This window comes from Ochotona princeps, chromosome 5 (assembly GCF_030435755.1).
Source record: "Ochotona princeps isolate mOchPri1 chromosome 5, mOchPri1.hap1, whole genome shotgun sequence".
NCBI classification, from domain to species: domain Eukaryota; kingdom Metazoa; phylum Chordata; class Mammalia; order Lagomorpha; family Ochotonidae; genus Ochotona; species Ochotona princeps.
The window spans coordinates 57,059,212-57,082,056 of record NC_080836.1 but is presented as its reverse complement, the minus strand read 5'-3'; the positions used below and the strand labels follow the sequence as shown (position 1 = coordinate 57,082,056).

General features: G+C 52.5%; 1 protein-coding gene across 2 annotated transcripts in view; it reads left to right on the top strand.

Annotated features, from left to right (window-relative positions):
* PDE11A (phosphodiesterase 11A) overlaps positions 1-22,845 on the top strand; it is a 418,861-nt gene that overhangs the window by 208,945 nt on the left and 187,071 nt on the right. The gene's annotated exons all lie outside the window — the stretch shown is intronic.

The window sequence follows — 22,845 nt, the reverse complement described above, 5'->3', positions numbered from 1 at the left end:
ATGTGTATTTTTTTCTGATTTAAAGTCTTTTCATAAAATTATTGTGAAACCATGCGACAACCTGTTGATGCTCAAAGTTTCTGGTTATGGAGCTATTTATCCTTTTTTTAAGCTATGAATCCTATTGAGCTATTGATCTTATTGATAATACTTGCATATCATGAGTCATGTCTCTTACTACTGTCAAGATTGTTTTATTGACAAATAGTTTAATTCAGATTAAAAATAGTCTTAATTAAATTTTACTTTTTTAGTTAAAATAGTTTTATTTAGGAAATATCCCTTTCTGCTTATACTACTTGTAGTTTTATGAGATTTAGTATGTAAGTTGTTGTTTATTTTAATAAAATATGGGAGGCTTCTAGTCATTATTTCTTTGGATATTCTTTCTGCCTTCTTCCTTCCTTTCTTTCTGGAAATATCGAATATCCATGTGTTTACATGCTTGGTGGTGTACCACATGTCTGGGAGACTCCATTTATTCTTCCTTGTTCACTTTTTTCATTTTTGCAGTCTCAGTATTTTCAGCTGATCTTTCTTCAAGTTCCGCGATTCTTTCTCCTACCTTCTTGAACAGGCTGTCGGCATTTTCTGGTGAGCCTTCCATTATAGGTGCTGAAATTTTCAATTTCTGAATTTCTGTTGGTTGTTTTTAATAATTCCTATTTCTTCATTGGTATTCTCTACTTGGAAGACATTATTTTATTCTTTTGTTTATACTTTAGGTCTTTATATTGAATTTCCTTTACTCTTCAATATATTTAGAACATCTCCTTTAAATTCTTTAGTAAGTCCACCATTTGTGGTTGCTCGGAGACAATCTATTGACTGCTTTTTGTTTTTTCTTCAGTTATACCTTTTTGTTCTTTTGTATGATTCATAGTTTTTAGTTGAGTATTTTAAATGTCATAATTTTAAAACTCTGAAAAATTAGAATATGTCTATGCACTCCCCCAACCCCAACACCTCTGCCATGCAACAATCATTTTTTTTTTTTTTAAAGATTTACTATTATTGGAAAGCCGGATATACAGAGAGGAGGAGAGACAGAGAGGAAGATCCTCCATCCGATGATTCACTCCCCAAGTGAGCCGCAACGGGCCGGTGCGCGCCGATCCGATGCCGGGGACCAGGAACCTCTTCCAGGTCTCCCACGCGGGTGCAGGGTCCCAAAGCTTTGGGCCGTCCTCAACTGCTTTCCCAGGCCACAAGCAGGGAGCTGGATGGGAAGTGGAGCTGCCGGGACTAGAACCGGCGCCCATATGGGATCCCGGGGCTTTCAAGGCGAGGACTTTAGCCGCTAGGCCACGCCGCCGGGCCCGCAACAATCATTTTTATTTATTGTTGCTGTTAACTTTGTTGTTATTTATTGTTTATGACTGTTTATTGTTTAATGGATTACCTTAGCTGAATCTGTGAAATCTGTGTTCCTTACTGAGTATGGCCACTAAGGTTTCTACTCAGCCAACTCAAATGTCAATTAGTGGTTAGACAGAAATTGCCTTAAAATCCCTGAACAACTATATCTGACTTCTGCAGGAAAACTCTGCTTGTGGGGGCTTCTTTCAATTCCCTGACAAGGTTTCCTTAACTTTCTGCTTGCACAGAGCTTCAGATTTAGCCAAAAGAGAGCTGTCAGCACCTGGACATTTATGTAGGTCTAAGCGTGTGTGTGTGTGTGTGTGTGTGTGTGTGTGTGTGTGTGAGAGAGAGAGAGAGAGAGAGAGAGAGAGAGAGTGTGTGTGTGTTTGTGTGTGCCCTTCTGCATTTCTTAGGAATATCTTAAAGCTTTTCAAAACTGGTTGAGAGGGCTATCTTTCCAAATTTATCCTTTAAATTTTTTTTTTATCAGCTTCTTGTTGGCCTAAACTTTTATCACTACCTAAGCAATACCAGTCTTAAACAAATGTTGATTTTTTTCCCACAAGTGTCCCTGGGCAGGTTAAGGCTATATTCACCAAACAAGTTCTAAGTCAGATCACATAAAGACAAGCTCTGAGCAAGGTTCCTACCAAACTGCAGAGATAGTCAGATAATGATGCTTCCCTGGGACAGAGGCTTTGGGGAGTTCTAAACTTGTTCTTTTAATGGCGGCTAGGCTGCTGATTTTCATAGCTCCCTAGAGATAGAGAGAAAGGTGGAAAGCAGATTACAATGCCACAAAACTCACCATTCGTGTAGTAAAAATAGATGCTTGTTTTGATTTCAAGCAAATAAAGAAAACCTTTAAAATATTAAAACTTGACAGAACCATCACCAGTCATCTTGGAACATGATGAAGGCTTGTGTTGTTATGTAACTTCTTCAGACAAGAACCTCAGAGCATTCTTACTATCTGTTATTTTAGACTTTTCAGGGCTATTGGGTATTACTATACCAATATTTAATATTGTTAATTTCAGAAGAGATTCGTATTTCAAGGGGGGGCGGTTATGCGACTAATTTCCATCTTCTTTCACGTACCTAGCAAGAAGCTGGCTCAGCAGGTCTGGCTGAGCTGAGTGGAAGACAACACTGTACAAGCTCTGAGACTTCCCGTTAGGGTCAGAGCTATTTTGTTTGCCAGGAGTGGCCTATTTTTCTGCTTCCTTTCCTTAAAAAATATACACAGCATTAAGAGATTGGAGCGTTTTCTCTGGGATGTTGTATGACTGACCTAAACATACCTTTTAGGAGAGTAATATGGCCTGGATACATCTGGGCTTGAATATTTTTCCCCAGATAACCCTACTTCATAAATATACCTCAAGGCACTAGTTGTATCTGTGTCTGTGCTATGATTGCATAATCTTAATTACAAGAATAAAACATCAGTGGAGAGGAGGCATTAGTAATGGAGTTATTTCTCTTCAAAATCCATCTTACACTCAAGAAGTCTATTTCTCATGCGAGAAAACATCCATTATATAAAATTAAAATATGTGATTTCTGCATAATTTTTATGGCTGTGAACATGAAGGCTCAAATGAAAGACAAACCTCATTACCCCTATTTATTTCAGACTTATGGGCTTGTCACTGTAGTAAAACTGTCGTAGAGAAAAAAACCTATAAAAATGTTCCATGAATGAGATGCATAAGTAAGTATTGAACTCCAATGTAATAAAGTAACTATGTAGGTCAGCTATGCCTTGGATTGATGCTCTGCAGTAAAGAGAATTATGACAACTTGGAAGCCTAACTAATTGGTGCAGACCTATCATTTAACATAACTTCAGTTAATATTTTGATAAATTAAATCCACACTCCTTTTTTGCTGTATATACATGCATGCAGGACTTGTTGTTAAAGTACCCCCTCACCTGGGGGGTACTTTATATGTGAAAGTGGCTACACTGCATTCATAGAGATGTGATAGGGCCACTTGAAATTTGCAGCAGGACAGAGAAACTTAGTTGTACTCTGTAATAGCACTTCAAAGAGTGGACACATTTTTTTCTCTGTTGCCTTCCAAACTATAACATCTTTACTGCTCTAGGAGTTCAGCAATCTAACACACCATGTTTCACCTGTTGTTATAATGAAAGAATGGTCTTTGTGATAGAAGAAATTGATCTTTATCAGGAACCTTCTCTTGCCATGCCCTCTTCAAGATTGTATAATTGAATACTCAGACTAGTGAAAGGTATTTTATCTTCTGTTTTCCATCATGGAAATTGAAAATCAAAGATATTGTATGTTTATCCAAGTTCTCACAGTTAGAAGCCACTGACTAGGATTAGAAAAAAAGAAGCAGCAACAGGTTTGTTTGGCTATGAAACCAAGTGGTTGTCCTTAGATGGTGCTGCATAGTAGACACCAGCCGTTCACAGGAATGCTGCCTGACCACTCTCTGAGTCAGAAAACAGAGCACCAAGATGACACTAACTCCAGAGGCCATGCATTCAATCAGCTGTACATCTTAAATAAATAAAGGGAAAAATGTATTATTTGGTTGCCATATATTTATGTTTTAAACAGAATGCTGAAAACAAGAACAGTGATATTGTGATAAAATGTCCTTGGGCAACACTTTTAAGGCAAGTTCATTAATAGGGCAATGATAAACACATTTTAGAGCATCTTCTTTTATTGCCACAGTGTAAGAACTGGTTCAGCCTGCTAATTACACCCTATTTTCTTAAATTTTATGACTAACAAGTCTGTTTGATAACCTTTAAAGATATACCAAAGACAGTAGAACATTATTAATCTCCCAGTCCTGGGTGTGTTCCATACTTTCCTGCTGGGATCCTAGCTTTGAGTCCCACTGGTATTTGGCTTAATTCCTTAATCTCCTAATTAAAGACAGCTTCAAATGATGCTGTACGGCTAGAAGCTTATGGAAAGGTCTTGGAGTTCAGGCTTACCTGAGAAGAGACAAGTAGGAGAAGCAGTTTCCCTTTGTGAACCAAAGTTCAGACTTAGGTCTAGTCAATGAAACAAACTGTCAAATACTACCACATATAAATTGTAGAGGGAGAATCAAGATGGCGGAATAGGGTAAGGACACATTTATGCGGATGGAAAAACATTTAATCAGGATGAAGCAGAGAGGACATATTTCAGGAAATAGGAAGGGACAGAACAACAGCAGAGGGGTACCTGGAGACTGACAGACACAGGAAAGCAGTGGACACAACGGCGTGGTGTTGCAGAGACTGATACTCCAGCACGGACTAAGAAAGAATCTCAGAATTGGAAGAAATGTCCTGTCATCAGGGGGAAGCAAACAAAAAGCTGGAAGCAGAGCTGGATCAGGCCAAAAAAAGTATTCAAGAATTGAAAGACACTATTAAGAGGCCAAATATAAGAGTTATGGGAGTCCCAGAAGGTGCAGAAAGAGAAGCTGAGTTTGCAAATGTATTTAATGAAATAAAGGAAAATATTCCAATATTTTGTCTTCTAATTTGGAGATTCTCTTTTGGGGGACATAGTTGTAAAAGTACTTCAAGGTTTATTTTCACAGTTTCTGTGTTCAAACCTACGCTAAAATTTTCAGACAGTTGATGAGGCTGAGGTCACTTATCTTGGGGCATTTTCGTTTGCGTTGTTTGTTTTTACTTGCATTGATTTTCCTTCTACTGTCCTTTACAACTTGTCAACCCTGAGGTTTCTGTTTACCTCACTGGCCCTCCCTTTAGGTACCACCACCACATTTCAGGGATGTATTTGCGGTAATAGGGCAATTCTCTTTTATCCCTCCACAATCAATATGTTTGAGCTTATGAAACTAACTTTGAAGTCAGTTGGAGTCTGGCATTTGGAAGATACACTGAAGAAGGATAATCTAAACTATAACTAAGCTAAAGCTTCTCATGCAGCCAGTTCTAATTGAAAGACAATTGAATTTTTTTTTTTTTACAATTAGCTTGTTATTTTAAAATGAATCCTGACGTTAGTGAGGTCTCACCTCTAGTGTTAGAATGAACTAGTAAGTGGTTAGTTTTCATCTTTTAAAGTAATTTCACTGAAGTTTGAAAATTGTTTATTGTACTTCCCTCAAGCTCTTATGTAAAGTTTTTTTCTGTCATGTTTTCTTAAGTAATATTCCCATTGTAGAGATCAAAATAGTATTGTGACTTGAATGTAAGAATCTGTTAAACATAGAAAATAGAATAGATCTATTTAATGAAAACACAAATTTCAGAAATATTTGAATGTTTTTTTTTTTCAACCAGCATCACATTAATTCTATGTGTTTTTTCCTCTGTGTTGTGTACTAATATACAGAAAAAGTTTCACAACATGCAGGCGTACCTGACACTCATATTGCTATTCATCTGCACTAGGTGATGAATAAAAGTCTTTCCTCCTGCCTCAAGGAAATAATTGACACATATGTGACTGTGGATGGTCAGATCTAGTCCTTTATCTGTCCAGAAAAACATGGACAGAAACTAAAGGAGCTGTTTAATGAGGAAAAGTATGGTGGTATGAACACAGCAATAGGTCCATAGGATCCAGGGACCAAGATCCTGCACAGAACATAAGGGAGAGTATTTTTTTCCTCAGTCAATAAAGATTTGGCACTCTGGGAGCCAGGCCAGCTTTGCTGAAGTGGCTTCCAGGCAGTGTGTTTTGACAAGGGTTCTTGAAGGAAAGAACAGGTTTCCCCAAAGATTGGGAATAGGGTGGACTCATAAGCACCTGTGGCCTTACAATTATGCCCTGCTAGCTAAGAACCACTGAGTTGGCATAAACTCATTTGCAACTGCAAGTTGTGGAGACCTGGGAGTGAACCAGTTATTTGATCAGTCTTTCCAAATTGCAGTGACTCCTTATTCTGATGCTTGTCCAAACAGAAAATCTTAGTGTTGGAATGGTGTTTGATATTTCTAGGAAGACATTTGAGGCTGAAAAAAAAAAAGGGATAGTTCAACTTTGACCATTAGTTCAAGCTTCCAAAAACCCATTAAAATTAGATCTATCAGAAATTATCAGTCCTGAATTTTGTAGGTGGAAACAGGATCCAGAATGAGGGAAGTGGTTATCCTAGCTCCCTACTGCTTAGATCCCATTGAAAAAAGTATATTTTGGTTTGATTTTCATACTTGAGAAGACTATGAACAAGCAGGGCTACCTACATTTAATACAAGCATGGAATGCCCCAGAAGGAGTTACTGAAAGGATTGCAGGTGGGAAAAGTGCAGTTTCAGGTGAGTGTGGAAGGGAATGTGCTAGTTACTACTGCATGTTTCAGGCACTATCAGACAATGAGAGGAGCACAGGATAGTGAGTCTTAGAAAGTCAGCTGACTCATCACAAAATTAAATGGCACATTTGGCAGATAGTAAGCTCCCTATCACTGCAGATGCTCATTTTGGGATTACACAGCCAGAGGCATTGCAGAAGATATTGAAGCAGGGCCACTAGCAGTCTATTCAAGTGTCTCTGGGGGAATTAGAAAGATACCCTGTCCAGATGGATGCAGATTCAAGCCGATGCATACTACCAGGCCAGTTTTCCACCCCAAAACACCCCTTTTCTAGGGCACTGCTGTTCAACGCAGAACATGCATGAGCATTCCTGGATGTGCCTCTGACCCTACCAGGCTCAGTTCCAACAGCGACTAGTTGAAAGATAGGAAATCAGGTTGAATAAAGGAGACTTCATAAGCCAAAGGGTGTTGACCAATGAGAGTTGACTTTTTACACTAGATGGGCCCCCTTAAAAAGCAGAAACTGTTTGGACTTTTTCCTTTGTGAGTAAATTCTTTTTAGAAAAGATTTATTCATTTTTATTGGAAAGGCAGATTTACAGAGAAAAGGAGAGACAGAGAAAAAGATTTTCTGTCTACTGGTTCATTCCCCAAATGGCCACAATGCCAGAGCCAAGCAAGGCAAAGCCAGGAGCTTCTTGCAGATCTTCCACGTGAGTGCAGAGACCCAAGGATTTGGCTGATCCTCCACGGCTTTCCCAAGCCACAAGCAGGGAGCTAAATGGGAGTGGCTCAGCCGGGACATGAATTGGCGCTCATAGGGGATCCTGGTGGTTGCAAGGTGAGACTTTAGTCTCTGATCCATTCACACCAGGCCCCTGTGAGTCAATTCTTAACACTACATTGCTGAAATTACAAAGGGTGCCATTAAGTGAAGATTTTTCTGTGATGCTTTTAATATCTGCTATGTGATGGATGATACACTAATCACTTGGCATAAACTGTTACGTCAGTGAGCACAATAGCCACCTAAGTAGGGGCATTATAGCAATTTGGAAAGTGAAATACAAGTACTTTGCCTGAGATCCCTTTAATAGGAAGCAGCAAAAGGGGCATTTGAGTGAACTATGTCTGATTTCCAAATTGTGGTCTTAATTACAATATAAAAATTTGGGCTTTTTTTTTTTTAAGGAAAAAAAGGAAGTATTTTTTTGGTCATTGTTTTTTTTTTTTTTTTTTTTAAATATTCATTTATTCATTAATTACATTGCATTACATGACACAATTTCATAGGTACTGGGATTCCCCCCCTTCACCCCAAACCCTTCCCCCCTCATGAATTCCTTCACCTTGATGCATAACCACAGCTCAGGTTCCGTTGAGATTCCCTAATTAAAAGTTTACACCATACAGAGTCCAGCATCCCACTTGTCCAGTTCAAGTTCAACCGCCTCTTAGGGAGGCCCTCTCAGGTTTGTAGGCAGAGCCAGCAGAGCGTCACCTCGATCAATTAGAAGCACCAACATATCATCAGCAACAGTCCAGGTATGATGAGGCTGGTGCAGAGTCCACTGATTGACATAGTCCGTCTTAGGGTTTCCCCTTGTCCAGTTTTCCGCTGCAAGCATAAAGCTGAGGTGGTTGATTCATCTACTCCATTTTCCATCTTTTTTTGATTAATGCTTTGATTCCTCCATTTTGTTCAGGGGAATCCCCCTAAAAAAAAAACTTTGAGGCATTCCCAGTCCAGGCTCCTACATGTACTACTAGTAAGCACAGTGCCCGCCACCGTCCATCACTCCGATCAGCTGATGGTTTTAACCCCTGGGTTGGTTCTCTTCTGAGCCCCGACCTCTATTGGAACCAATGAGTATCGCATCTCTCCCCGGCTCTGCCCATCACACTCTTGTCCCTCACCTAAACCAGTGGGAGGAGTGCTGGTCGGGTGTTGCACTCCCTGCTAGCACAGGCCATTTCACCTTGGCATTTTGTGTTTTGTACTAGTTTTTTTTTTTTTTTTTTTTTTTTTTTTATCGCAACCAAACACGGCCAGGCCCCCACACAGTTTCAGCACTTGGGCTTGCCAGTGGATGACGTGAACTGACTCAGCCTGGTCTGCCCCACCCGAGCCAAGTGTATTCCAGTGAGTCACATTCCAAAGCCTCTTCTGGGTTATTTACCTCCATGCTTCTTGCGTTTATTTGCAGAGTCAGTGTCCTGTCAGAGGATCTGTTCAGGTTCCTCCCTCCGACTCCTTCATGGTGTCGGGCTTCACACATTCCAGCAGGTCCTTCGGCCAGCTCCGCTCTTCAATCCATTCTGGTTCCTGCTGTTGAGAGTTTCAGCCCAGCCACGGCTCGTCCATACCCACGCATATCTCATATATGGCTCAGATGGGGTTGAGGCCTAGCCGAGCCCGTCCAACGTCTATCCTGGTCCTCCAGAGCACCAAACTGTGCTGTGGTCTAATCCGGCATGGTGCGTCAAAGCCGAATTGATATTTGTGCCAAGGGATTACAACTGTGACCCGACCAGAACTCAGCCTCCCTCCAGTTCCTGTGCCCCTTAGTGGTAGGCTCCACGCAGCCAAGGCCTCCACCACGCTCTCCAACCAGGCCTGTTGCCAGCCAGTGTTAACTATGCCAGAGGTTGCTCTGGTCAGCCCAGAGCGTCCTATAGACTGTCATGCCTCCTGCATAGACTCCACCGGCCCTTCTAAACCGTCCAATCGGGTCAGAGTGTCAGGGCATTGGTCCACGTATGCCTTACACATTCTAGCCCCGAGTATGGTTCTTGAATGCCAGTCAGTGTCATAGTAATGCCTTCTGTGACCCATCTGCTGATCCCTCATCCTATCAGGTAATGGGGCATCCTGCTGGAAAAGCCCGGAATTTTGCCTTTTAAGTGAGCTGATGTTGGCGATCGGCACGATAAAGTGACTACAGGTTCTTCAGAGGAAGATTAAATGCCTTTGAAAAGCTTAAGGACTAATACATATTCTCAGAGTACTGTGGGTTCAGCACGGAGCGTCTCATGCAGCATATCAGAGAAACCAAATTCAGGAACTTCCTGGCCGGGCGGCCAGCAGGCGAAGCCTGGCGCCAAAAGGCGCACTGGCCGCCCGAGAGCCTCGCACCCCATGTACCTGCGCAGGTGGTGGAAAGCTTGGCTGTGTTAGGCTGGAATCGTGGCAGGGACCCTCGCACCCGGGCCGCATGGCGGCCCGGGGCCAAGCTGCTTGGGCCCCCGCCTGGATCGTGCTAGCTAGCTCCTCCCCCACTCACTCCAGCCCCTGGCATGGCGGCTCAGAGGCGTTCCCAACCCGCTTCTCAGGGTCCTGGGACAACCTTCCCGCCCAGAAGGAGGCCATCAGACCAGGACCCCGGCAAATTGGAAAGCTGCCCGAGAGCCTCGCACCCCATGTACCTGCGCAGGTGGTGGAAAGCTTGGCTGTGTTAGGCTGGAATCGTGGCAGGGACCCTCGCACCCGGGCCGCATGGCGGCCCGGGGCCAAGCTGCTTGGGCCCCCGCCTGGATCGTGCTAGCTAGCTCCTCCCCCACTCACTCCAGCCCCTGGCATGGCGGCTCAGAGGCGTTCCCAACCCGCTTCTCAGGGTCCTGGGACAACCTTCCCGCCCAGAAGGAGGCCATCAGACCAGGACCCCGGCAAATTGGAAAGCTGCCCGAGAGCCTCGCACCCCATGTACCTGCGCAGGTGGTGGAAAGCTTGGCTGTGTTAGGCTGGAATCGTGGCAGGGACCCTCGCACCCGGGCCGCATGGCGGCCCGGGGCCAAGCTGCTTGGGCCCCCGCCTGGATCGTGCTAGCTAGCTCCTCCCCCACTCACTCCAGCCCCTGGCATGGCGGCTCAGAGGCGTTCCCAACCCGCTTCTCAGGGTCCTGGGACAACCTTCCCGCCCAGAAGGAGGCCATCAGACCAGGACCCCGGCAAATTGGAAAGCTGCCCGAGAGCCTCGCACCCCATGTACCTGCGCAGGTGGTGGAAAGCTTGGCTGTGTTAGGCTGGAATCGTGGCAGGGACCCTCGCACCCGGGCCGCATGGCGGCCCGGGGCCAAGCTGCTTGGGCCCCCGCCTGGATCGTGCTAGCTAGCTCCTCCCCCACTCACTCCAGCCCCTGGCATGGCGGCTCAGAGGCGTTCCCAACCCGCTTCTCAGGGTCCTGGGACAACCTTCCCGCCCAGAAGGAGGCCATCAGACCAGGACCCCGGCAAATTGGAAAGCTGCCCGAGAGCCTCGCACCCCATGTACCTGCGCAGGTGGTGGAAAGCTTGGCTGTGTTAGGCTGGAATCGTGGCAGGGACCCTCGCACCCGGGCCGCATGGCGGCCCGGGGCCAAGCTGCTTGGGCCCCCGCCTGGATCGTGCTAGCTAGCTCCTCCCCCACTCACTCCAGCCCCTGGCATGGCGGCTCAGAGGCGTTCCCAACCCGCTTCTCAGGGTCCTGGGACAACCTTCCCGCCCAGAAGGAGGCCATCAGACCAGGACCCCGGCAAATTGGAAAGCTGCCCGAGAGCCTCGCACCCCATGTACCTGCGCAGGTGGTGGAAAGCTTGGCTGTGTTAGGCTGGAATCGTGGCAGGGACCCTCGCACCCGGGCCGCATGGTGGCCCGGGGCCAAGCTGCTTGGGCCCCCGCCTGGATCGTGCTAGCTAGCTCCTCCCCCACTCACTCCAGCCCCTGGCATGGCGGCTCAGAGGCGTTCCCAACCCGCTTCTCAGGGTCCTGGGACAACCTTCCCGCCCAGAAGGAGGCCATCAGACCAGGACCCCGGCAAATTGGAAAGCTGCCCGAGAGCCTCGCACCCCATGTACCTGCGCAGGTGGTGGAAAGCTTGGCTGTGTTAGGCTGGAATCGTGGCAGGGACCCTCGCACCCGGGCCGCATGGCGGCCCGGGGCCAAGCTGCTTGGGCCCCCGCCTGGATCGTGCTAGCTAGCTCCTCCCCCACTCACTCCAGCCCCTGGCATGGCGGCTCAGAGGCGTTCCCAACCCGCTTCTCAGGGTCCTGGGACAACCTTCCCGCCCAGAAGGAGGCCATCAGACCAGGACCCCGGCAAATTGGAAAGCTGCCCGAGAGCCTCGCACCCCATGTACCTGCGCAGGTGGTGGAAAGCTTGGCTGTGTTAGGCTGGAATCGTGGCAGGGACCCTCGCACCCGGGCCGCATGGCGGCCCGGGGCCAAGCTGCTTGGGCCCCCGCCTGGATCGTGCTAGCTAGCTCCTCCCCCACTCACTCCAGCCCCTGGCATGGCGGCTCAGAGGCGTTCCCAACCCGCTTCTCAGGGTCCTGGGACAACCTTCCCGCCCAGAAGGAGGCCATCAGACCAGGACCCCGGCAAATTGGAAAGCTGCCCGAGAGCCTCGCACCCCATGTACCTGCGCAGGTGGTGGAAAGCTTGGCTGTGTTAGGCTGGAATCGTGGCAGGGACCCTCGCACCCGGGCCGCATGGCGGCCCGGGGCCAAGCTGCTTGGGCCCCCGCCTGGATCGTGCTAGCTAGCTCCTCCCCCACTCACTCCAGCCCCTGGCATGGCGGCTCAGAGGCGTTCCCAACCCGCTTCTCAGGGTCCTGGGACAACCTTCCCGCCCAGAAGGAGGCCATCAGACCAGGACCCCGGCAAATTGGAAAGCTGCCCGAGAGCCTCGCACCCCATGTACCTGCGCAGGTGGTGGAAAGCTTGGCTGTGTTAGGCTGGAATCGTGGCAGGGACCCTCGCACCCGGGCCGCATGGCGGCCCGGGGCCAAGCTGCTTGGGCCCCCGCCTGGATCGTGCTAGCTAGCTCCTCCCCCACTCACTCCAGCCCCTGGCATGGCGGCTCAGAGGCGTTCCCAACCCGCTTCTCAGGGTCCTGGGACAACCTTCCCGCCCAGAAGGAGGCCATCAGACCAGGACCCCGGCAAATTGGAAAGCTGCCCGAGAGCCTCGCACCCCATGTACCTGCGCAGGTGGTGGAAAGCTTGGCTGTGTTAGGCTGGAATCGTGGCAGGGACCCTCGCACCCGGGCCGCATGGCGGCCCGGGGCCAAGCTGCTTGGGCCCCCGCCTGGATCGTGCTAGCTAGCTCCTCCCCCACTCACTCCAGCCCCTGGCATGGCGGCTCAGAGGCGTTCCCAACCCGCTTCTCAGGGTCCTGGGACAACCTTCCCGCCCAGAAGGAGGCCATCAGACCAGGACCCCGGCAAATTGGAAAGCTGCCCGAGAGCCTCGCACCCCATGTACCTGCGCAGGTGGTGGAAAGCTTGGCTGTGTTAGGCTGGAATCGTGGCAGGGACCCTCGCACCCGGGCCGCATGGCGGCCCGGGGCCAAGCTGCTTGGGCCCCCGCCTGGATCGTGCTAGCTAGCTCCTCCCCCACTCACTCCAGCCCCTGGCATGGCGGCTCAGAGGCGTTCCCAACCCGCTTCTCAGGGTCCTGGGACAACCTTCCCGCCCAGAAGGAGGCCATCAGACCAGGACCCCGGCAAATTGGAAAGCTGCCCGAGAGCCTCGCACCCCATGTACCTGCGCAGGTGGTGGAAAGCTTGGCTGTGTTAGGCTGGAATCGTGGCAGGGACCCTCGCACCCGGGCCGCATGGCGGCCCGGGGCCAAGCTGCTTGGGCCCCCGCCTGGATCGTGCTAGCTAGCTCCTCCCCCACTCACTCCAGCCCCTGGCATGGCGGCTCAGAGGCGTTCCCAACCCGCTTCTCAGGGTCCTGGGACAACCTTCCCGCCCAGAAGGAGGCCATCAGACCAGGACCCCGGCAAATTGGAAAGCTGCCCGAGAGCCTCGCACCCCATGTACCTGCGCAGGTGGTGGAAAGCTTGGCTGTGTTAGGCTGGAATCGTGGCAGGGACCCTCGCACCCGGGCCGCATGGCGGCCCGGGGCCAAGCTGCTTGGGCCCCCGCCTGGATCGTGCTAGCTAGCTCCTCCCCCACTCACTCCAGCCCCTGGCATGGCGGCTCAGAGGCGTTCCCAACCCGCTTCTCAGGGTCCTGGGACAACCTTCCCGCCCAGAAGGAGGCCATCAGACCAGGACCCCGGCAAATTGGAAAGCTGCCCGAGAGCCTCGCACCCCATGTACCTGCGCAGGTGGTGGAAAGCTTGGCTGTGTTAGGCTGGAATCGTGGCAGGGACCCTCGCACCCGGGCCGCATGGCGGCCCGGGGCCAAGCTGCTTGGGCCCCCGCCTGGATCGTGCTAGCTAGCTCCTCCCCCACTCACTCCAGCCCCTGGCATGGCGGCTCAGAGGCGTTCCCAACCCGCTTCTCAGGGTCCTGGGACAACCTTCCCGCCCAGAAGGAGGCCATCAGACCAGGACCCCGGCAAATTGGAAAGCTGCCCGAGAGCCTCGCACCCCATGTACCTGCGCAGGTGGTGGAAAGCTTGGCTGTGTTAGGCTGGAATCGTGGCAGGGACCCTCGCACCCGGGCCGCATGGCGGCCCGGGGCCAAGCTGCTTGGGCCCCCGCCTGGATCGTGCTAGCTAGCTCCTCCCCCACTCACTCCAGCCCCTGGCATGGCGGCTCAGAGGCGTTCCCAACCCGCTTCTCAGGGTCCTGGGACAACCTTCCCGCCCAGAAGGAGGCCATCAGACCAGGACCCCGGCAAATTGGAAAGCTGCCCGAGAGCCTCGCACCCCATGTACCTGCGCAGGTGGTGGAAAGCTTGGCTGTGTTAGGCTGGAATCGTGGCAGGGACCCTCGCACCCGGGCCGCATGGCGGCCCGGGGCCAAGCTGCTTGGGCCCCCGCCTGGATCGTGCTAGCTAGCTCCTCCCCCACTCACTCCAGCCCCTGGCATGGCGGCTCAGAGGCGTTCCCAACCCGCTTCTCAGGGTCCTGGGACAACCTTCCCGCCCAGAAGGAGGCCATCAGACCAGGACCCCGGCAAATTGGAAAGCTGCCCGAGAGCCTCGCACCCCATGTACCTGCGCAGGTGGTGGAAAGCTTGGCTGTGTTAGGCTGGAATCGTGGCAGGGACCCTCGCACCCGGGCCGCATGGCGGCCCGGGGCCAAGCTGCTTGGGCCCCCGCCTGGATCGTGCTAGCTAGCTCCTCCCCCACTCACTCCAGCCCCTGGCATGGCGGCTCAGAGGCGTTCCCAACCCGCTTCTCAGGGTCCTGGGACAACCTTCCCGCCCAGAAGGAGGCCATCAGACCAGGACCCCGGCAAATTGGAAAGCTGCCCGAGAGCCTCGCACCCCATGTACCTGCGCAGGTGGTGGAAAGCTTGGCTGTGTTAGGCTGGAATCGTGGCAGGGACCCTCGCACCCGGGCCGCATGGCGGCCCGGGGCCAAGCTGCTTGGGCCCCCGCCTGGATCGTGCTAGCTAGCTCCTCCCCCACTCACTCCAGCCCCTGGCATGGCGGCTCAGAGGCGTTCCCAACCCGCTTCTCAGGGTCCTGGGACAACCTTCCCGCCCAGAAGGAGGCCATCAGACCAGGACCCCGGCAAATTGGAAAGCTGCCCGAGAGCCTCGCACCCCATGTACCTGCGCAGGTGGTGGAAAGCTTGGCTGTGTTAGGCTGGAATCGTGGCAGGGACCCTCGCACCCGGGCCGCATGGCGGCCCGGGGCCAAGCTGCTTGGGCCCCCGCCTGGATCGTGCTAGCTAGCTCCTCCCCCACTCACTCCAGCCCCTGGCATGGCGGCTCAGAGGCGTTCCCAACCCGCTTCTCAGGGTCCTGGGACAACCTTCCCGCCCAGAAGGAGGCCATCAGACCAGGACCCCGGCAAATTGGAAAGCTGCCCGAGAGCCTCGCACCCCATGTACCTGCGCAGGTGGTGGAAAGCTTGGCTGTGTTAGGCTGGAATCGTGGCAGGGACCCTCGCACCCGGGCCGCATGGCGGCCCGGGGCCAAGCTGCTTGGGCCCCCGCCTGGATCGTGCTAGCTAGCTCCTCCCCCACTCACTCCAGCCCCTGGCATGGCGGCTCAGAGGCGTTCCCAACCCGCTTCTCAGGGTCCTGGGACAACCTTCCCGCCCAGAAGGAGGCCATCAGACCAGGACCCCGGCAAATTGGAAAGCTGCCCGAGAGCCTCGCACCCCATGTACCTGCGCAGGTGGTGGAAAGCTTGGCTGTGTTAGGCTGGAATCGTGGCAGGGACCCTCGCACCCGGGCCGCATGGCGGCCCGGGGCCAAGCTGCTTGGGCCCCTGCCTGGATCGTGCTAGCTAGCTCCTCCCCCACTCACTCCAGCCCCTGGCATGGCGGCTCAGAGGCGTTCCCAACCCGCTTCTCAGGGTCCTGGGACAACCTTCCCGCCCAGAAGGAGGCCATCAGACCAGGACCCCGGCAAATTGGAAAGCTGCCCGAGAGCCTCGCACCCCATGTACCTGCGCAGGTGGTGGAAAGCTTGGCTGTGTTAGGCTGGAATCGTGGCAGGGACCCTCGCACCCGGGCCGCATGGCGGCCCGGGGCCAAGCTGCTTGGGCCCCCGCCTGGATCGTGCTAGCTAGCTCCTCCCCCACTCACTCCAGCCCCTGGCATGGCGGCTCAGAGGCGTTCCCAACCCGCTTCTCAGGGTCCTGGGACAACCTTCCCGCCCAGAAGGAGGCCATCAGACCAGGACCCCGGCAAATTGGAAAGCTGCCCGAGAGCCTCGCACCCCATGTACCTGCGCAGGTGGTGGAAAGCTTGGCTGTGTTAGGCTGGAATCGTGGCAGGGACCCTCGCACCCGGGCCGCATGGTGGCCCGGGGCCAAGCTGCTTGGGCCCCCGCCTGGATCGTGCTAGCTAGCTCCTCCCCCACTCACTCCAGCCCCTGGCATGGCGGCTCAGAGGCGTTCCCAACCCGCTTCTCAGGGTCCTGGGACAACCTTCCCGCCCAGAAGGAGGCCATCAGACCAGGACCCCGGCAAATTGGAAAGCTGCCCGAGAGCCTCGCACCCCATGTACCTGCGCAGGTGGTGGAAAGCTTGGCTGTGTTAGGCTGGAATCGTGGCAGGGACCCTCGCACCCGGGCCGCATGGCGGCCCGGGGCCAAGCTGCTTGGGCCCCCGCCTGGATCGTGCTAGCTAGCTCCTCCCCCACTCACTCCAGCCCCTGGCATGGCGGCTCAGAGGCGTTCCCAACCCGCTTCTCAGGGTCCTGGGACAACCTTCCCGCCCAGAAGGAGGCCATCAGACCAGGACCCCGGCAAATTGGAAAGCTGCCCGAGAGCCTCGCACCCCATGTACCTGCGCAGGTGGTGGAAAGCTTGGCTGTGTTAGGCTGGAATCGTGGCAGGGACCCTCGCACCCGGGCCGCATGGCGGCCCGGGGCCAAGCTGCTTGGGCCCCCGCCTGGATCGTGCTAGCTAGCTCCTCCCCCACTCACTCCAGCCCCTGGCATGGCGGCTCAGAGGCGTTCCCAACCCGCTTCTCAGGGTCCTGGGACAACCTTCCCGCCCAGAAGGAGGCCATCAGACCAGGACCCCGGCAAATTGGAAAGCTGCCCGAGAGCCTCGCACCCCATGTACCTGCGCAGGTGGTGGAAAGCTTGGCTGTGTTAGGCTGGAATCGTGGCAGGGACCCTCGCACCCGGGCCGCATGGCGGCCCGGGGCCAAGCTGCTTGGGCCCCCGCCTGGATCGTGCTAGCTAGCTCCTCCCCCACTCACTCCAGCCCCTGGCATGGCGGCTCAGAGGCGTTCCCAACCCGCTTCTCAGGGTCCTGGGACAACCTTCCCGCCCAGAAGGAGGCCATCAGACCAGGACCCCGGCAAATTGGAAAGCTGCCCGAGAGCCTCGCACCCCATGTACCTGCGCAGGTGGTGGAAAGCTTGGCTGTGTTAGGCTGGAATCGTGGCAGGGACCCTCGCACCCGGGCCGCATGGCGGCCCGGGGCCAAGCTGCTTGGGCCCCCGCCTGGATCGTGCTAGCTAGCTCCTCCCCCACTCACTCCAGCCCCTGGCATGGCGGCTCAGAGGCGTTCCCAACCCGCTTCTCAGGGTCCTGGGACAACCTTCCCGCCCAGAAGGAGGCCATCAGACCAGGACCCCGGCAAATTGGAAAGCTGCCCGAGAGCCTCGCACCCCATGTACCTGCGCAGGTGGTGGAAAGCTTGGCTGTGTTAGGCTGGAATCGTGGCAGGGACCCTCGCACCCGGGCCGCATGGCGGCCCGGGGCCAAGCTGCTTGGGCCCCCGCCTGGATCGTGCTAGCTAGCTCCTCCCCCACTCACTCCAGCCCCTGGCGTGGCGGCTCAGAGGCGTTCCCAACCCGCTTCTCAGGGTCCTGGGACAACCTTCCCGCCCAGAAGGAGGCCATCAGACCAGGACCCCGGCAAATTGGAAAGCTGCCCGAGAGCCTCGCACCCCATGTACCTGCGCAGGTGGTGGAAAGCTTGGCTGTGTTAGGCTGGAATCGTGGCAGGGACCCTCGCACCCGGGCCGCATGGCGGCCCGGGGCCAAGCTGCTTGGGCCCCCGCCTGGATCGTGCTAGCTAGCTCCTCCCCCACTCACTCCAGCCCCTGGCATGGCGGCTCAGAGGCGTTCCCAACCCGCTTCTCAGGGTCCTGGGACAACCTTCCCGCCCAGAAGGAGGCCATCAGACCAGGACCCCGGCAAATTGGAAAGCTGCCCGAGAGCCTCGCACCCCATGTACCTGCGCAGGTGGTGGAAAGCTTGGCTGTGTTAGGCTGGAATCGTGGCAGGGACCCTCGCACCCGGGCCGCATGGTGGCCCGGGGCCAAGCTGCTTGGGCCCCCGCCTGGATCGTGCTAGCTAGCTCCTCCCCCACTCACTCCAGCCCCTGGCATGGCGGCTCAGAGGCGTTCCCAACCCGCTTCTCAGGGTCCTGGGACAACCTTCCCGCCCAGAAGGAGGCCATCAGACCAGGACCCCGGCAAATTGGAAAGCTGCCCGAGAGCCTCGCACCCCATGTACCTGCGCAGGTGGTGGAAAGCTTGGCTGTGTTAGGCTGGAATCGTGGCAGGGACCCTCGCACCCGGGCCGCATGGCGGCCCGGGGCCAAGCTGCTTGGGCCCCCGCCTGGATCGTGCTAGCTAGCTCCTCCCCCACTCACTCCAGCCCCTGGCATGGCGGCTCAGAGGCGTTCCCAACCCGCTTCTCAGGGTCCTGGGACAACCTTCCCGCCCAGAAGGAGGCCATCAGACCAGGACCCCGGCAAATTGGAAAGCTGCCCGAGAGCCTCGCACCCCATGTACCTGCGCAGGTGGTGGAAAGCTTGGCTGTGTTAGGCTGGAATCGTGGCAGGGACCCTCGCACCCGGGCCGCATGGCGGCCCGGGGCCAAGCTGCTTGGGCCCCCGCCTGGATCGTGCTAGCTAGCTCCTCCCCCACTCACTCCAGCCCCTGGCATGGCGGCTCAGAGGCGTTCCCAACCCGCTTCTCAGGGTCCTGGGACAACCTTCCCGCCCAGAAGGAGGCCATCAGACCAGGACCCCGGCAAATTGGAAAGCTGCCCGAGAGCCTCGCACCCCATGTACCTGCGCAGGTGGTGGAAAGCTTGGCTGTGTTAGGCTGGAATCGTGGCAGGGACCCTCGCACCCGGGCCGCATGGCGGCCCGGGGCCAAGCTGCTTGGGCCCCCGCCTGGATCGTGCTAGCTAGCTCCTCCCCCACTCACTCCAGCCCCTGGCATGGCGGCTCAGAGGCGTTCCCAACCCGCTTCTCAGGGTCCTGGGACAACCTTCCCGCCCAGAAGGAGGCCATCAGACCAGGACCCCGGCAAATTGGAAAGCTGCCCGAGAGCCTCGCACCCCATGTACCTGCGCAGGTGGTGGAAAGCTTGGCTGTGTTAGGCTGGAATCGTGGCAGGGACCCTCGCACCCGGGCCGCATGGCGGCCCGGGGCCAAGCTGCTTGGGCCCCCGCCTGGATCGTGCTAGCTAGCTCCTCCCCCACTCACTCCAGCCCCTGGCATGGCGGCTCAGAGGCGTTCCCAACCCGCTTCTCAGGGTCCTGGGACAACCTTCCCGCCCAGAAGGAGGCCATCAGACCAGGACCCCGGCAAATTGGAAAGCTGCCCGAGAGCCTCGCACCCCATGTACCTGCGCAGGTGGTGGAAAGCTTGGCTGTGTTAGGCTGGAATCGTGGCAGGGACCCTCGCACCCGGGCCGCATGGCGGCCCGGGGCCAAGCTGCTTGGGCCCCCGCCTGGATCGTGCTAGCTAGCTCCTCCCCCACTCACTCCAGCCCCTGGCGTGGCGGCTCAGAGGCGTTCCCAACCCGCTTCTCAGGGTCCTGGGACAACCTTCCCGCCCAGAAGGAGGCCATCAGACCAGGACCCCGGCAAATTGGAAAGCTGCCCGAGAGCCTCGCACCCCATGTACCTGCGCAGGTGGTGGAAAGCTTGGCTGTGTTAGGCTGGAATCGTGGCAGGGACCCTCGCACCCGGGCCGCATGGCGGCCCGGGGCCAAGCTGCTTGGGCCCCCGCCTGGATCGTCTTTTTTTGGTCATTGTTTTAGAGGGAAGGAGGGGAAGGGAAAGAGGTGGAAATAATGGAGAAACAGAGTGCTGTCCACTGACTCTCTTCCCTATTGGCAGCAGTAATTCAACTGAGCCATCACCTGCCTCCTCCCCAGGGTTTAAAGTAACACTGGTAGCAAGCCAAAATTTTGATATGGAACCAAGAAATAGCTCAAATCCTCCAACATAGGAAGTGTGGGCTTCCCAACCATAATCTTAACTTCTTGTTCAAATACCTACCTCATAAGCAATATTTTAAAAACTGTTGCTCAGTTTTATGATTTTGTGTCACCACAGAACATTGGCTTTCAGAAAGTTAGACTGGCACAAGAGCCATATTGTTATTTCTGTGGACTGAATGTTCTTGTGCCCACGAAAAAGGCAGCTTTGGACACCTTATGTCTAAACATGAGGGTATTTGGAAGTGGAGTCTTTTGAGAAGTGATCAGAACTTAACAGCGGAGCCTTCCAGAATGGGTCTAGTGCCCCTGAAAAAGAATGCAGAGAGATCCCTCACCCCTTTTGCTACGTAAGTTTACAGCAAGAAGGCACCTGACAACAGATTGCCCAGCACTTTGATTTTTATCTTTGTAGCCTCAGGAACTGTGTGCTATAAATGTTTATTGTTTATAAGCCATCCAGTTTATAATGTTTTACTAAAGCAGGCCAAACAGACTATCACAGTAATGTAAATATGAAGACAAATCAAATTTCCTGTCCCTCACACAGGCCTTAGTTTTTGTACCTGTGCCACACTAAACTAAAAAAATGCACAGGTTGTGTTCAGAAAATCTTGCTGCACTGTTGGCAGCTGTTAGTTTCAAATCTTTTCTCCAGCACCTAAGCTGGATTGCAGCTCCTAAAGTTGTTTCTCCCTCTCTGGACTTCAGTTGTCATGGTGGGTACAAGTATTTGCCACCTTGTGGACATAACCACCTCACAAATTTTTCATTTCAAATTCAAGCAAGTGATTTTTAATCTTGTGTTATTTAAATGTCAGTGTTACTTCTCATCTCCCCAGTCAGGTCACAGTCTCCCTGGAAGCAAAGACCATGGTTTATTCTTTCCAGAAATCTCTTCAACAGTTTGTTCTACATCGTTCATCAATTTCAGAATGGTTTCAGGCATCCCTGAACTGAAGCAGACTCTAAGCCCGTTTTAGATTTAAAATGTGTCTTTCAGAAACACTAATTCGGTAGGTGCTTTGTCATTGTGTTTTCTTTGGAATTTTGCAAGCAGAGACTGAAGTTCTCTCTCCAGTGATCAAATCTAGATCTCTCTTCTTCTGTTCACGGGAGCCCTTATTTTCCTCAGCATCTTCCTGTTGACTGCCTCTCCCTTCTTTTGTCTGTGTGACGATCCACAATTTTTGCTCTATCCCTACTCGTTAACTCCTTCTAAAAAGCAATGAAAAAATAGAATCATCTAAGATTTTGGAGCCAGATGTAGATGCAAACCACAGATGTACATAGGAATGTTATTATGCATCTCTGCATCTCAGCTTTTGGATACAAAAATGTAGAGAATTACCCCCAACTCAAAGGATTTATGTGAGAACAAAGCAAAATAGTTATGCAAAGCATCTGACCCTTAGTTCACAGTGGATGATGGTAACTTTAAGCTTTCTGTTTCTTTCTTCCTTCTTCCTCACCTGATTCTTCCCTCTCCTAGACATACATTTCTCTGTATATTTTCTCCTTGAGTGATCTCATCCACTTTCTCTACAAAAGGACAATCTCAGATCTGTGTCTGTACTTTCAGTCTTGAAGGCTGATGTAGTTTCTATTCCTAGAATTTTCAGCATCGATCACATCCCAGGCACAGTGTCTGTCATTTTTCTGCAACTCTCTACTCTTTTTTAAAAAGTTCACTTCTGCTAGTAGTTTGCACATTCTCATGATCAAAAATCAGGCATCAGCGTCCAGTCTCCAAATCCTGTGAAGCACCTCATGAGTCATCACCACCATCTCCCTACTTGACTGCTATCATCTGCTAGAATCTCTTGCCCACCTTTAGCCTCTCCTGGTCTGCTCTTTTCACTCAGTAGCTCTGGATTAAGCCTCCTAAAAACACAGATCAAGTCGTGTCTCTCCCTAAAGCCTGTGCTAAGGTCTCCGTAACTTAGTCCTGACCTCCTCAGGTATCACCACTATATGATGAATTGTGCCAAGGACACTCTGTGCGTGCTGCTATGCCTGTATCTTGTTCTTGCTGTTACCCCTCCAGTGTCTCCTTGCTGAATTCTTGACTTTCCTGAAAGACTCCAAGATTTTGACATTTGTTCCAAAAACTGACTTCTTACATGGTCCCTTTGCCCTACTATTTTTACTATTTTACCCTCTAACCCACTCTTGTATAGATTCTTGCTCCGCACAGGCCTCTGCAGGAGCCCACGACAGCTCTTCCTACACTCTCAGCTCAAACTGGGTCAAACTCTCCGATCTGTGTGATCACAGGACACTCTGAGGATGATGGTGTGGAATAAAGTATATTGATGGCATAGAATGAACTAGCAGGTCAATGAATTCTTGCAAGAAATGTCTAAATTTATTCCACACTTTTATATAATTGCAAATGACTCCATTAGATGAGATAGTCACAATAGGTACAATATCATGTTTCTGTAATTTGCTTTAATTGAAACAGAATGTTACATTTCATTTCTGTCAAGTGTATAACAGCCAACAGGTAGGCAAGAGACTTTTTTGTTCTTTGTTCATTTTAGAAAACAAAGATTCATTTTTAAAAGTGTTTGGCCTTTTTAATTCTTCGATTTGGGCTCCATGTAAGAAGTACAAGACTCAACTA